This window comes from Dromiciops gliroides, chromosome 5 (genome assembly GCF_019393635.1).
Source record: "Dromiciops gliroides isolate mDroGli1 chromosome 5, mDroGli1.pri, whole genome shotgun sequence".
Taxonomy (NCBI): domain Eukaryota; kingdom Metazoa; phylum Chordata; class Mammalia; order Microbiotheria; family Microbiotheriidae; genus Dromiciops; species Dromiciops gliroides.
Window position 1 is genome coordinate 261,681,400 of NC_057865.1, and position 15,625 is coordinate 261,697,024.

The 15,625-nt window shown below is 34.8% G+C and overlaps 1 protein-coding gene across 3 annotated transcripts in view; it reads right to left on the reverse strand.

The window, feature by feature from the left end:
- MGAT4C (MGAT4 family member C) overlaps nt 1–15,625 on the reverse strand; it is a 749,687-nt gene that overhangs the window by 123,190 nt on the left and 610,872 nt on the right. The window lies entirely within an intron of this gene.

The window sequence follows — 15,625 nt, forward strand, 5'->3', positions numbered from 1 at the left end:
CAGCATCCCAAGAATATACCCCAACATGCCAATGGGAGGAAATTAGGCAGATAAGGAGAATAGGAGGAGTTCAGGCATTTTTTGAAAAGTCTTGGATTTGCTATATGCCATGGAACTATGAATTGACTTAATAAGCTTATTCTTCTCACTTGGGAAATGCGTATTGAAAGGAAGTTAGGAAAAAGATGAAAGCAGTATGGAACCCCACCTCCCCACAAATATTTCCTCACATAGTGAAAATCTTTTTATTTTCTACCAGATAACCTATGACCTCAGAGAAGTGTGTGTGTATGTATATGTATCTCTATCTCTATTTATGTGTGTGTATATATGTATAAATATATCTGTATGTACACATACACACATATATACACATACATATCTGTGTGTATGTATATGTATATAGTTCCTTGAGATAACACATTCAGTGCACATTAGAGTAACAAATAGTTTATCTTCCTATTAAGAGTTCAGCCAAAATTTCAGTAGATCAACTGAAAACTTTTAGTGGATGATAGATTAGAAAACAAACATTAAAAAAATGAATGAAACCAGAAAGGATATTCTTCATCATGTACACATCACTGTACCTAATATTACAGGCTCTATAAAAGCAAACGCTGTAATTAAAGATTAAAGGTTATTTCCATTATAAAACTATTACTGCTAATCCACTAAGGGAAATATTTTTTCCTCTTCTGATTATTTTTTTTTAACAGAAAGGCATTTTTTTTTTCATCCCAGCCGGTGATGATGAGAAATGTGAAGTTGGTCCCTTTAACATTTTTTAATGAGTCAAAGACCCCAAATGCATATTCTAGTCTATTTTTTTATTAAAGGGACCTTCTCATGTCTCTTTCTTTCAACACTGAAGTTCTGTGGTTCTACAATTAAAATTATTTATCCAATGAAATTCATCCTGGCATGACCCTCCTAACAAAAGAACAAAAATGAACAAAACCCAAAAGAAGATGGAGAAGAACTTTGATATAAACCTGTCCCAAAGTCTATTGGCATGGGATTCTAGCAGAAAGATTTTCTCCTAGCCTTTTCTCTTCCTACTCTTCTCCAAGAGATAATTCAATTTCTTCCAGAATGGGAAGCAGGAGGATGGGGCCCAAGTCAACCACTCTACTCTCATCAAATGGACTACCAGAGTGGTGGCCCCTGGTCCTAACTTCCTGTTTCCATTCCTGGAAGGAATTAAAGTATCTCTTGGAGAAGGGTGATAGGATAATAAATTAGGAGTATGTCCATATGATAACCTTAAATACTGTTTGTCTAAGGGTATGATTAGATCCCATTCAATTTTTGATTGCTTAGACATTTTGAGAGGAAGAGAAACTCCATGATCTGTATCAAAGTCTTGATTCCTTTGTTGCCTAATCCCACTTCCACAACAAACACATGTAGAGAGTAAAAAAAAAAAAAAAAAAAGAAGCTAGTTTATCCAAAATCATAAGAAAAAACAATCAATGAAAAAAATTATCCATGGGAGGCATATGCCAGATAATATAGAATTAAAGAGCTATCCTATTAGGAGCATAGTAATTCAGCTCACCCAAGACAGAGGGCCTGGGTCTCAACCAAGGGGAAACTTCTGAAATCCTTAGAGAAAGAAGCTGAGGATAGGAACATGATGGAGATTCCACATTCCTTTCATTTCTTCCCCACGTCTTTTCTTTCAGCAATTTGAAGTGGGATTGGCATCTTCCTATTTTTCTCTTAAAGCTGGAAACCAAGAATGTCTGAATGATGAGTCATCAAAGGGGAACTGGTGAAGGCTGTACATCTTTCATGTCTCACCCACTCTGCTCTGTCCTTTGTATAGGAAAGAGCATTAATTTCCACCAATGCACTTTGGGAAAGAGGTAATATTGAAACATGGAAATAATGTTAGTATAATTTTGAGCCAATCGTGGAAGGTCATATTCAGTTTATGATCATAAATCATAGAGATTATAGGTTTAAAAGTGACCTAAGAGGTCATCTAGTCCATCCCTCTTATTTTACAAATGAGCAAACTGAGGCTCACAAAGTCTGAGTGATTTACAAAGAAAATGTAGTTAATAGGTGGGGAGAGAATTATACTGTAGAATCTTGCTATACTTCATTAAATGATAGGCCAGTATTCAAACTCGAAACACCAAATCTTACAATATTTTGCACTATATAATGAGTGGTGTTTATAAATATTATTTTAAAATATAAAATCTAATTGAATAGAGAGACAAAATGCTTTATATATTATTTCTTTTTGGGCTTCTGGGGAATATTTCAGCAGGATGGGGGACTAGATCTTTTTCTCTGATTCATTTGATCTCTTACTTCTCCCAAACAGAAATCCTGTACCCAAAATAAAGTAACTTAACTGTCTCTATGATTTAGGACACCCAGAATCCAAAAAGAAAGCAAAACCATAAACAAAAATAAGCCCATGAATTGATTTCTACATTTCAATCACTCACCTACCCCTCCTCCCTCTTCCCATGTTACTTCATTCCAGTTGATACAAGGATCCAACCAAAGGACTTAAACATGGGCTCGTAATACTCCCTTCCCCTTCCCTGCTTCCTCTCTCCAGTGTTGTGGAAATTCTAGTTCCACGTTTGCAAAACCTCATCAGAATTACTCCAAAGTCTGAATCTTGCTGGGATCCCAAAAGACAGTACGAAACAGCACTACACCCATGTTCCAGAGGCAGAAGTTTGTTTTGGTGTTCGGGAGGGAGATACAGAGTTACTCTGTGAGTGTGTGTTTGGAGGAGCTGGTATAAATATTCCATTAGGCCAGAGGGAAAGAGCTCAGCATTAGTACCAATTTTGTCCTCTCAAAAGTCACATGGGACAGAGACCCAGGCTGATTATCTTAGAATTAGTGAGGCATGAAGGAGGTTGGGACACTTTGAGATCTAGTCCCCAACAAAACCACCATCAGAAAGGAGAGAATCAAACATTGAACAATAGGGTGGAAGTAGGGAGAAATTAAATCACCAAAGATCTCAAGAAAAAGAAAACTCAAAGAATTTAAACATAAGTAGATAAACCCATGATCATCAAAAAGAAACATGGCCTCCAGACTTAGTAAATGGGTGCAGAAATGTATGCATACACACTGCTAAATAAAGGAAAATAATCCAATGTGAATGAGGGCTATGTAGAACTCGAGGAGAACATGGAATCACAAAATACTGTTTGTGAGTCATTTAAAGGAGAAATGTGAATTCTGAAAATAGAGTTTATGGCCTGCCTAGAAAAAATAATGAAGAAAATATATGAAAAAAAAAGAAACTGAAATCTTCAATAGCAATTTATCATTGTAAAAGCAAATACACAGAAGGGAAAGACAATCTAGAAGAAGATAATCTAAACTAATAACATTATGAAAGAAATACTTACTATGTAAGCAAAACATTCTGATTTAGAAGGTATGATATAACAAAATTATCTAAAAATCATAGGTCCCTTAAAACACGACAGTACAAAAAATATTTTTTTAAAAAATCAAAAAATAAAATGAGAATTAACCAGAATTTCTGAACACAGAAAATGAAATACCAATTGAAATACTTCACAATTGGCCTCCAGAAAAAAAAATTGTCACAAAGTACAAGGCATGTAGTAGTTTAAAATTAATTAATCATTCAATTCAGAAACAAGTTCTACAAGCAATCAAGGAGGAGAAAAAAACTTTGAAATGAAAAGGAATAGCTATTTTAAATTAAAAAAAAAAAAGATCACCACCTAGCTGCCCCCCTGCGACAGTGTTTTAAAAATCAAGCATTGCAGGGCAACTAGATGGCTCAGTGGATAAAGCACCAGCCCTGGCATCAGGAGGACCTGAATTCAAATATGGCCTCAGACATTTGGCATTTACCAGCTGTGTAACCCTGGGCAAGTCACTTAACCCTCATTGCCCTGTGAAAGAAAGAAAGAAAGAAAGAGAGAGAGAGAGAGGGGGGGGGGAGGGAGGGAGGACGACAGGAAGGATCAAGTATTGCACGAACTGATACAAAGTGAAATGAGCACAACTAGAAGAACCTTGGTAACTTATGATGAAATATGCCATCCGCCTCCAGAAAAAAAACAAAACAAAAAACACAAACTAATGAAGTCTGAATGCAGATTGAAACATATGTGTGTGTGTGTGTCTGGATAGATAGATAGATAGATAGATAGATAGATAGATAGATAGTTTTTGGTGAGGCAATTTGGGTTAAGTGACTTGCCCAGGATCACATATCTAGTAAGTGTCAAGTGTCTGAGGTCGGATTTGAACTCAGGTCCTGCTGACTCCAGGGCCAGTGCTCTATGCACTGTGTCACCTAGCTGCCCCTAAAACATATTATTTTTTACTGTCTTTATTTGTGTGTGTGTGTGTGTGTGTGTGTGTGTGTGTGTGTGTATTGCTTTCCCTTTGGAAATCAGTTTTTTTCACAACATGACTAATATGAAATATGATATTCACAAGTGCACATATATAATAACCAGATCAAATTGCTTACTATTTCATGGAGGGTGAGGTGAGAGAGGAAGTGAGAAAATTGGGAACACAAATTTAAATAAAAATGAATATTAAAAAGTATCTTCACATGGAATTAAGGAAAACAAAATACTATTTAAAATAAAAAGATCAAGCATAACTTGAAAGATCATAAAGAAACATCCCCAACTCAACCCTTTATGTGAGTAGGACATCTACAGATATTACACACTGAAAATTATTTTCAGACTTTTTCGATGTATTATTTAGTTGCTCTGATTATTTTTCTTCTTAAAAAAATACTATTTGTTGTATGGAAAGTCTCCCTGGGAGATAGAGGAAGGATACTTAGGATAATAAGTTAGATTAGGTATGAAACAGAAGACATTGATTAAAATTATTTAAAAAATATTATTGTAATCACAATAAAAATCTAATTTCTTATTGAAGTAGATTTTTTGTTGATTCCTTTACATTACCTAAATTTTCCTATTTACTCCAGTACTTCCTCCCTCCCAGAGAGCCATCCCTTTCTATAACAATTTTTTTGAAGAAAATGAAAAGGGAATAAAATAAAATAATCAACAAAACTTTTCAATACAATGGGGGAAAAAAATGACACCATGCAATCATCTCTATATATACACCCCTCACCTAGGTAAAGGAACATAAGAAGACATACCTTCTCCTATCTCTTCTTTGAAGTCAAGCTAGTTTACAATCCAGTGTCGATTGTTTTGTGGAAGATTTTTCTTAATGTTTATGATATTGCAGTCATTGTGTGCATTGTTTTCTTGGCTCTTCTTACTTCACTTTGTATCAATTCACATAAGTCTCTCCATGTTTGCCATTTCTTTCAGCACAATAATATTCCATTACATTTTTTTCAGTTCTCTGCTACTAGAAAATGTGTTGCTATAAGTATTTTGGTCTATATAAAATTGCCTTTTATGACAATGGATTCTTTAGAGTGTCTACCTAAGAGTAGACTTTCAGAATTTAAATGTATAGACATGTTTGTTACCCTGTTTTCATTGTTGCAAATTGTTTTCCAAAATGGCTTTACTAATTCATAATCCCCTAGAAATGCAGTAGAGTGCTTATTATTCTACAACTACTTCTATACTGATTATTCCCATTAAAAATTCTTTGTCGGGGGTGGCTAGGTGGTGCAGTGAATAAAACACTGGCCCCGGATTCAGGAGGCCCTGAGTTCAAATCCGGACTCAAACACTTGACACTTACTAGCTGTGTGACCCTGGGCAAGTCGCTTAAACCTCATTGCCCGACAAAAAAAACAAAAACAAAAAAACAAAACAAAAAACCCAAAATAAACAAAAAACCAAATTAAAAAAACAAAAAACCTCAAGATGCTTCGATTTATTTTTCACATTAGTGATAGGTATGATTCTTTCATATGGTTAACAGTTTGTTCACCTACTTTGCCAATATATCAGGATAAATCTCATTCCAATCAAAATATTACATTCTCTTTAGAGGAAGAAAATATGATATAGTAGAAAGTATCTGTGCTCTGGAAACTTGATTAAAATTCTACCTAAGTTGTACAGTAGATACAAAATTGGACTTGCAATCAGAAAAACAAGATTTCACATTGAGTTTCAGATATTCACCAGATGTATGACCCTGAGCAAGTCATGTAACATCCTTAATCCTCAGTTTTCTCATCTATAAAAGGAGGATGTTAATAACACCTATTTCTCAGGCTTGTTGTGAAGATGAAATGAGATAATAATTTTAAAACAGTAAGCACTACATAAATATTAGCTCTTGCTGCTGCTGCTACTGGTACTACTACTTTACCATCTTTGTGATGTCAGTCAAATCACTTCACTTTCCTGCAAAATGAGGGGATTCCACTAGATAAGGTCTGGGGTAGCTTCATGGTCTAGTTCTGAGGTTCCTATGATAGGAATTAGGGATATAGTGGTGTAAATCTAATTTCAAATAACTATTAAATGATGCACTGAGAGTGAAACAGTGTATGACAGTGCAGGGTGATGAAGAACACAGGAGTTAAAAGACCTGGGTTCAAATTCTGGCTTTGCTATTTATTGACATTGAGTCTTTGGACAAGTCTGATAACATCTCCGGGACTCCATTTCTCATGTGAAAAATGATTGGAGGTGTGGGGGATGGACCAGATTGCCTTCAATGCCATTTCTTATTTGAAATCTATAGTCCTCATATGTTTAATAACAGTATCTTCCCATTAAAATGACATCAGAAAGACCCTGAAGCTCAGAGATATTAAGCTAATTGCCCATAAGGGGTCAGTTATGAATTTATATTTTCTTGGCTCTGTCCACTACACTATGTTTTCTCTTTCTCTTGAGGAAACCAAATAACACTGTTGAAGTTCTGTAATGGAAACATCAAAAAGATGAGAAACGTGATATATAATCATGCAATCACAGTTCTAGAGTTTTTGGAGATTAACTCATTTTACAGATAAGGAAACTGAGGACCATGTTACATTATTTCTCCCAGGTCACATGAGTAATAAACGAATAGGCTAGCATTCATCTGCACAAAGCTCATTCTATCTGTAGTGCTGTAGAGGTTCAGACATCCTTTGGTCTTCAGTCTAAGACATACAGAGGGGGCAGCTAGGTGGCTCAGTGGATAGAGCACCAGCCCTGGAGTCAGGAGGACTGGAGTTCAAATCCAGCCTCAGACACTTAACACTAGCTGTGTGACCCTGGGCAAGTCACTTAACCCCATAAAGAGGTAGAAAAAAGATAAAGGTCATACAGAAGACTATACTGAATAAATATAGAATGATTATACATGCTACTATAAACTGTATTGACTGTAAATGGAGTAAATGGATTTTCTGTACTTGTGAGTGAAGCTACAGGAGTAGTGATGACTATATTTTTCTGCTTGTACCAACATATAGCTTGTAGATTCTGTTGTCAGTTTTCAAAAGGTACAAGTAAATTGATAAGCTTTTACTTAGTGTCTCACAATGCTGTGAAATCAGAAAGCTGACATCAAGAGTTTCTGAAAAGCAAGTCAACATGAAGGTAGGCAGAGGAAAGAACACACTGACTAAGGAGTAAGGGACACAGGAGTTCCCATTCTACAAACCTGATGCCTTAAAAAGTTAAATATATTGGTTCCAAATAGGGCAAGTATTTGCCTCAGCTAAAAGTTAACAATTATAAAGTTTTGGAATGGTCTTGCATTAAAGGCCCTTAAAATCTTTGTGGGTATGACCTATTGTCTTTGTAGCAACATTGGACAAGCCACTGCTTGTCAACATCATAGAATCATGATTAATACTTATAGATTTTGTAGCTGTTGAGCCATCTAGCTACAAACCCTCATTTTACCAGCATAGAAAGTGAGGCCCTGAGAGATTAAGTGACTTACCAGGTTCATATGTATGGCAAGTATCTGATGCAAAATTTGGACTAAGGTCTTTTTTACTCCAAGTCCAGTGATCTCTGCATTATATTACTGAATTGGCCAAAGCAATAATGTAATCTAATCTCTTCCATTTGCATATGAGGACCCTGCATCCTACAGAACTTCCCTCAAGTCCAACAATTAGTGAAGCTAGATTTCTCCTAAGGAGAAGATAATGGAAAAGACTAGGAAGTTAAAGGGGGATCAGATCATAGAAGGAAGAGTGATGGGGGAAGAGAATATGAAAAGAAATGAGGTAGAGATGACATGACCCTAATATGTTCTTTCAGACTTAGCACCTCCATGAACCTTCCTCTCCAGTCAAGCCTAGGGTACCTCACTGCCCCTTAGAATGGTAACCTCATTCTTACCTTCCCACCTTTGCTTCTATTGTGTACTATTCTACCTTTTTGAGAATGCTCTCCCCTCCATCCTCATTCTTGGATAACATTATCTCATGCATATAGTCTACCATTTGTAAGGAGGGTGAGTCTCATCTCCAGCTAAATTGATATAATCAGAGAAGACCCACAATGCAATCATAATGTATCAATGAAAAGAATATGTCTATGCTCTGATTCTTCTATGAGGTACAAATGCTTCTTTTATTGTGTTAAGAAGAGAATAATATGAAAAAACTGAGAAGATAAATTGACCCCATTGCAGGGGCTTTAAATAACTACTTGTTGAGGAACTTAGAAGTTTGGGAATGAGATTTCTGCAAGGAAGGATTTTGTTTTTCTCTACCATGAAATGTGTTATGATAACCAGTAGGGACATGTCCAAAAAGGAGATATCCTCACCAGTAGTTAAAGGTTGGCATGCTGGAAATAATGCAAGCTGGGAATTGTCTCTAAAGGAAGCCCCTGAGGGGGTTAGAGGGGAAAGAATGATATAAAAGAGAGAATTAGAAAATACATCACAGAAAGGAAAAGCAAGGAGAGATATCAGACTCTATGGGCCGCCAGGTTCTGGTTTTGTGATACTCTAGATTTCTGTGACTGGGATTGTTTACATGAGGAATAAAGGTTTCTGACAAAATCAAAGACAACCTTAATCTTAGTAGATAAGGAACCCCGAGATTAATATGCTTTAAGGAACATGCAAAATACATACAAATTCGGGACACATGCTTAATGTCTAACATCTTGTATTATTTTCAAATTGCTTCATATATATGACTTGGTTCTACAACTGGATTGGAAGTTTCTAAATTATATGGACTCCATCATGTAACTTATTTATATTCTCTACAATACCTGGTACAGCTAGAATAGAGCACATAACATAAACATTTGAATTCAAATCAGTTTTGTTTCACTGTGTAAAAATACATTCATTAAAAACAACCTATATGTAGAAAATATTTATAACAGTTATTTTCTGGTGGCAAGGAATTGGAAATTGAGGGGATGACCATAACCCAGGGAAAAGCTGAATAAGTTGTTTTATGTGATTGTGATGGAATACTATTGTGCTATAAGAAATGATGGAAAGAATGCTTCTTAGAAAAATCTGGAAAGACTTACATGAGCTGATGCAAAGTGAAGTGCAATGGGTACAAAGTAACAGCTATATTGTAAAATGATTGGCTGTGAATGATCCAAGACAACTCTGAAGGACTTATGATGAAAAATGCTATCCATCCAAAGAACTAATGATATCTGAATAAAGAATGAAGCATACTATTTTTTTTTACTTTATTTTTCTTAAGGCTTTTTGGGTTTAGATTTTCTTTTACAACATGACTAATATGAAAATGTTTTTACATGACTACACATGTATAATTTATATCAATTTGCTTGCCTTATCAAAGGTGGGGGAGGAAGATGGGAGAAAATTTGGAACTCAAATATTTTAAAACAATGTTGTCTTTTGATATTTTGGGGAAAATAAATCACTAAATAAATAAAAAAGAATAGACTCCTCAGTCAAGCATCCCCATGAATAAATGCAATTTTTGTCAAAGATTATAGTGTTGAGGAAAATGAAAGTCCTTAATTTGATATCCCCAGCACTCTGCTATGGAAATCTGGATGTTTCATTTTACCTCTCTAGCCTCAAGACTCCTTATTTGTACAATAGGACTAATGGCACTTCCATTTCTGGTCTCATAGAGTTATTGGAAAGAATTCACTTGGTAGAGAAGTGACCTCTGTATTGTGTAGTGAGTTCAAAGAATTGTCAGTGTAGAGATAGAAGAGATTCTCAGAGATAATTTAACTTGATCTAATCATTTTTCAAATGAGGAACTGATACTCAAAGAATTTAAATGGCCAGCCCAATGTCACACAGTGGGCAAGTGGTGAAATCACTATTTAAAGTAAAAAAAAAAAAAATATATATATATATATATATATATATATATATATATATATATATATGATTAATGATCTAGAACTGGAAGAGGCCTCTCTGAAGCTATCCAGTCCAGATGCCTGATTTTTTTTTACAAATGAAGAAATGAGGAACCCAGTAAAATTAAATGATTTGTCAAAGGTCATACATGTAGGGAGGTGCAGAGATGGGATTAAAACCTGGATCTCTAAACTTCAAATCCAGTGTTTTTCCCATAGCCAGAGCATTTTTGGTATTATGTTCTTTTGGGGGTGATTTGGAGTTATGTCACCATGAGTTCACATTGACATAAAGCTCACATAATTAAATCTCAAAGTACTAGACAGGTAATTTAAATGACAAAATCTAGCATTTGTCAGTAAATCTGCCTGTAATTTAGAATAAAAAGAAAGTATTTTTTCTTCCAACTTTTTAACAGCTTATGTGGCTTTTAGCTGTAACATGAAAAGTAGAAGGTTCAGATTCCAAAGAATTTTTAATTCCAGGCCTAAGGGAAATGCTTGACAGCACACATATTCAACAACAAATCCTCAGGAGAAAGTTCTGAAATTTCCTGAATGCCCCATTTAAGATAGTGAAGAATTATAGAACATAATAGAAAATTTCCCCTACTCCCCCATGACTCCTAGCCACATACTATTGATTTCACTGTATTTAATGATATCTGGTATAAAATGTTTTTAGAGGTTAAAATTAAAAGCACTAAAAAGTCCTCATTTTGGTTTTCAGTAAAAAAAAAAAAAAGGTCATTATTGATCCAAGCATCTACTGTTAGCTGTGTAATTGTGGGAAGTCATTTAGCCCATTAATTCTTTGTTAAAAATCAGATTACTATTGCCTATTATTCCTCCCTCAAAGGACTGTTGTGTAGCATATGTAAGATAATGTATATAAATTAATTTGAGAATCTTAAAGGAATTTGATATGTACATTTATTACATAAGCATATAATTATATATATATGTATTTGTGTGTACATGTGAATATATATATGCCTATACTTATATTATCCATATCTATGTATTTATCTGGAAAACTAGATTCCAGACCTACCTATGATATTCACTAGCAGTAAATCTATGGACAAAGAAGTTGTTGTCTCTGGAACTTCTCCCAATGGGAAGGGCAGATATAGGTCATCTTAGGTTCAATTAAATTCTCAGAGATTTTTTGACATAATTGTTGTCTTTAAATCTCACATCAGACCTTTAGATATGTAATGCTGAGTAAGTCCCTTAAAACTTAATAAAGTCTATTTTCCTTACCTGTGAAATAATAATAATAATAGTGTATATCTTACAAGGTTGTTGTGGGGTTCACACCAGAGAAGGAAGAGACAGAGATGGAGAACAAAGAAAGAAGAAAAGAAGTAATTACATAACATTTTAAGGTATGAAAATATGAAAATGCTTCTCATACATATCATTTTATCCTTATGAGAATCTTGCCAAAAATTATTGTTGTTGTTATTGTTATTATTGTTATTATTATAATTTTGTGGGGCAATTAGGGTTAAGTGATTTGCCCAGGGTCACACAGCTGGAAAGTGTCAAGTGTCTGAGGTCAGATTTAAACTCAGGTCCTCCTAAATCCAGGGCTGGAACTTTAACAACTGTGCCACTTAACTGCCCCCCAAGAATGTATTATTAAGCCCATTTCTGCATATCTCAGTTTCCTCAATAGGAAAAAGGGGGTAATAATAGCATCTATCTCCAAGGTTTGTTGGGAGTATTAAGTAATATTTGTAAAATGCTAAGCACTGTGTCCAGAACATTATAGGTGTACAATAAATGCTTTTGTCCTCACCTTCTATTTCACAGGTAAGGAAATTGAGGCTGTGACCTGGTCAGAAATACAGAAAAATCATCCTTAAGGAATTCAGGATTATCAATTGAATCGAATCATGTAAGGGAATGGAATAAACTAAAGAGCACATCACAGTGGGTAACAAAGATTTAACAATTATTACACACTGAGAAAGCCAAGTGGTAAGAATTATACTCCTTAAGCTTAATTTCCTTCAGAAACAAACAGATGGCAAATCCACATACTAAATATATAAAACCCAAAATATCCTTGAGAGTTTAACTAATAAACAGAATAGCGATGATAACATTGTCAGCACCAAAATTGCTGTTTACAAATGTCTGAACATAATATTGACCCATAAAAATTTAGGAGCTTCATTGATGACATAACCCCCCGAATTTATAAGTTATGAAGTAGGTGACAGGAAAAACTCTAGAAATATAGAGACATGCCATAAGAAATAAAATCATTTTGGGAAGAGGACAAGGGATATGTCATTACTATGTCCAGTCTGCTACCACAATTGTACCCAACATGTTTCTTAGAATCCTACTGAAGAAGAGCTTGCATCAAATATTTTTATTCAACTCCTAAAAATAATCATTTTATTCATTTGTATAATAGACTTCTCAATATTAAGCAATAAGAACAGTAATAAAGTAACAACTTATCTTCAGAGCATTTCTCTTCAAAGTTTGTTGAAAATAAAATGGTTATCATCATCATCACCCTCATTTATCTTACATTCTTACATTTCTGGTATTTTTGTAGCGTAGAGACCATTTGACATACTTAAAAAAAAATAAAAATTCGAGAGCGCTAAAGCCAGAGGTTGGCTAGAATCAGCTCCAACTGACTCATGAGAATGGGTTATTTAATTTTCAATGTGAGTATTTACACATCAGGCAATTGGAAAATGCCACAAATTAGGACTTCATTTATTGTTTTGACTGTTGAATAAGTGATGGAAAATATGGTAATAGTACAGATGAAATTTAAAAGTGTGTTGTTTGTACATTCCCCCTATTCCCCTTTCCCCCTCCCCACCTTGGAGAGCTCCTCCTTAAACATTTGTCAGTAAGCTCTTTCCTGTAGTTATGGAATATATTAGTATTCCCATTTTACAGATGAGGAAACTAACGCTTAGGACAGCTATGACTTATTTAAGTTTGTATAGCTAACATTCAATGGCACTTCTGGGTGTCAAAAAACAGGCTTTTAGATTGTAAAGAAAAGAAAATAAAGTCAAATGTGGTGTACTTACGGCAAGTCTGGAAGTGTCACACACACAAAAATATTTTATTTCTTTTTGCCTTTGTTTTTTTTTTTTTTTGCGTGTGAATTAATTTGATACAGGATGGGAAGGAGGAGTCCTTTGATGTTATTTTACAAGTTTTTTTTTTTTTTTTTTTTAGTGAGGCAATTGGGGTTAAGTGACTTGCCCAGGGTCACACAGCTAGTAAGTGTTAAGTGTCTGAGGCCGGATTTGAAACCAGGTACTCCTGACTCCAGGGCCGGTGCTCTAACCACTGTGCCACCTAGCTACCCCTATTTTACAAGTTGTAACATATTAGGAACAATATGACTTCAAAACCTTACTTTTTAATAAGGCAGAGATAATTAAACACACTGCAGAATAAATTAAAATAATTTCATTGTGTGTTTCTGTATTTATTTCCTTATTCATATTTTTTCATGACTAATAACATTTTGTAGCAATTATAAGCTCTGAATCATCATTAATTCACCTTGTCAGAAACAGTTGGGTTTACCAGGCTAGACTGGCTACACACACCTCTCAGAGTTCTAGGAGCAATGCTAAATAGCCAAAGGTGATTCTCTTATGTCACTGCCTTCAGCCCTCACTAGTGTGCTTCCCCTAAGATCATCAGTTGAGGGCCATCTGGGTCGCCAGACTTAGGTGGCTTAGAAAAGGGGTATTTACTAACATGGTACAATAAAAATAATCGATACAAAACAGTTCCTCAAATATCTCCTCTACAAGTACATAAAGATTTCAGGTGAAAATAAACTTAAGCTTAGATAGCACATGTGCCAAAATAATAACTCACAGGGAAGTACTTTTCTACCATTTTTAAGTTAGTCAAGAAGTTGTGCTTAAGATTTGTGAATCACTACACAGTTAGCCCTTGGCTCCTCATGCAGGGAAATTTGAAATCCAACATTTTCTATAATCAATTACGCTGGAATGCCACTCCTCCAGTCAAGAGAGAGGTGGGGTGGGGGACATAAAGGACGAATCTGGACTTTTCTTCCCCCTCCCTCCATTTCTGGGTTGTTCTTTCTAAGGAAAGTTACCTAGAGCTGCATATACAACTTCAAAATCAGAAATTCTACTCTTTTCAACTTTTCTGATAATTTATGGAGATCTAGCCTAGAGGCTTTATCAAGTTTCCCATTCTATTGGAACAGAGTTCCATATGGCATTTTTTCACTTGCTCCACTGACTGTCAAAGACTTCACAATTTGTCAAAAGTCTTTTGATTAAGACATTTTTAAACTAATTAAGATAACACAGCTAAAATAAAATTGGGTAGAATGTTTTTGACCCCATCTGTACATTAGTCTTTCACTCTGCATCCTCAGTTCTCAGGTAGTGATATTTCCATATAGTAATTGCTAGTATATAGCACCTACTATGTGCTAGGCACCATGTTAAGTACTTCTCATTTGATTTTCACAACAATGCCGGGAGGTAGGTGCTGTTATTATCTCCTTTTAGAGTCAAAGAAATTGAGGTTAAGTAACTTGCCCAATGTCATACATTTCTTTGTATATTTCATATTTGTCATTTTATAGCACCAACATATCCCACTGTAATATTATTGTCATCTTATAGCACTAAAATGTTCCATTACATTATTCCATCAAATTATTCTAATGTTCTTCAGTTGGTGGTTGTATAAATAATTTCCTATTTTCTTCTTTTTTTGCTTAAAGGAATAAAGTTATAACAAATATTTAACAGATGAATAATTCTTCTATCTCTGTTTCTCAAAGAGAATCTAGCAATAGAATTATTCATTTAAAAGTTAGGGCAAGTTTTATAATAAATTTCTTATTTCCATATGGCTTTTCCAAATATTTATACCAGTTAGTATTTTGGCATATTAGAATGTAAACATATAGGAGGGTGACTCTCTCCATTAGGACCAACAATGGATTTTTGTCTTGATTGTATTTTAATCATTTTAGTGAGCCTGTTTCTTTGTCTTCAGAACAAGAGGATTGGTTCTTAACAACTCTAAACCTAGGGTTCTTTGAGTATATGACTTCTACTGTTCCTTCAAATTCTATTTCCCTAAACTATTTAAAAAAATATTGTGTTTGGGTATCCTTGAGATCGATTATGCTTGTTGCTCTAGGCATAACTGATTCTTTGTCCTTTTTTGTTCTGGAAATGTCTAGTAACTGCTACCTCCACTGTCTATTTTTGTTATTGTTGTTGAGTTTCAGTTATGTCCAACTCTTTGTGATCCCATTTGAGGTTTTTATTGGCAAAGATACTGGAGTGGTTTGC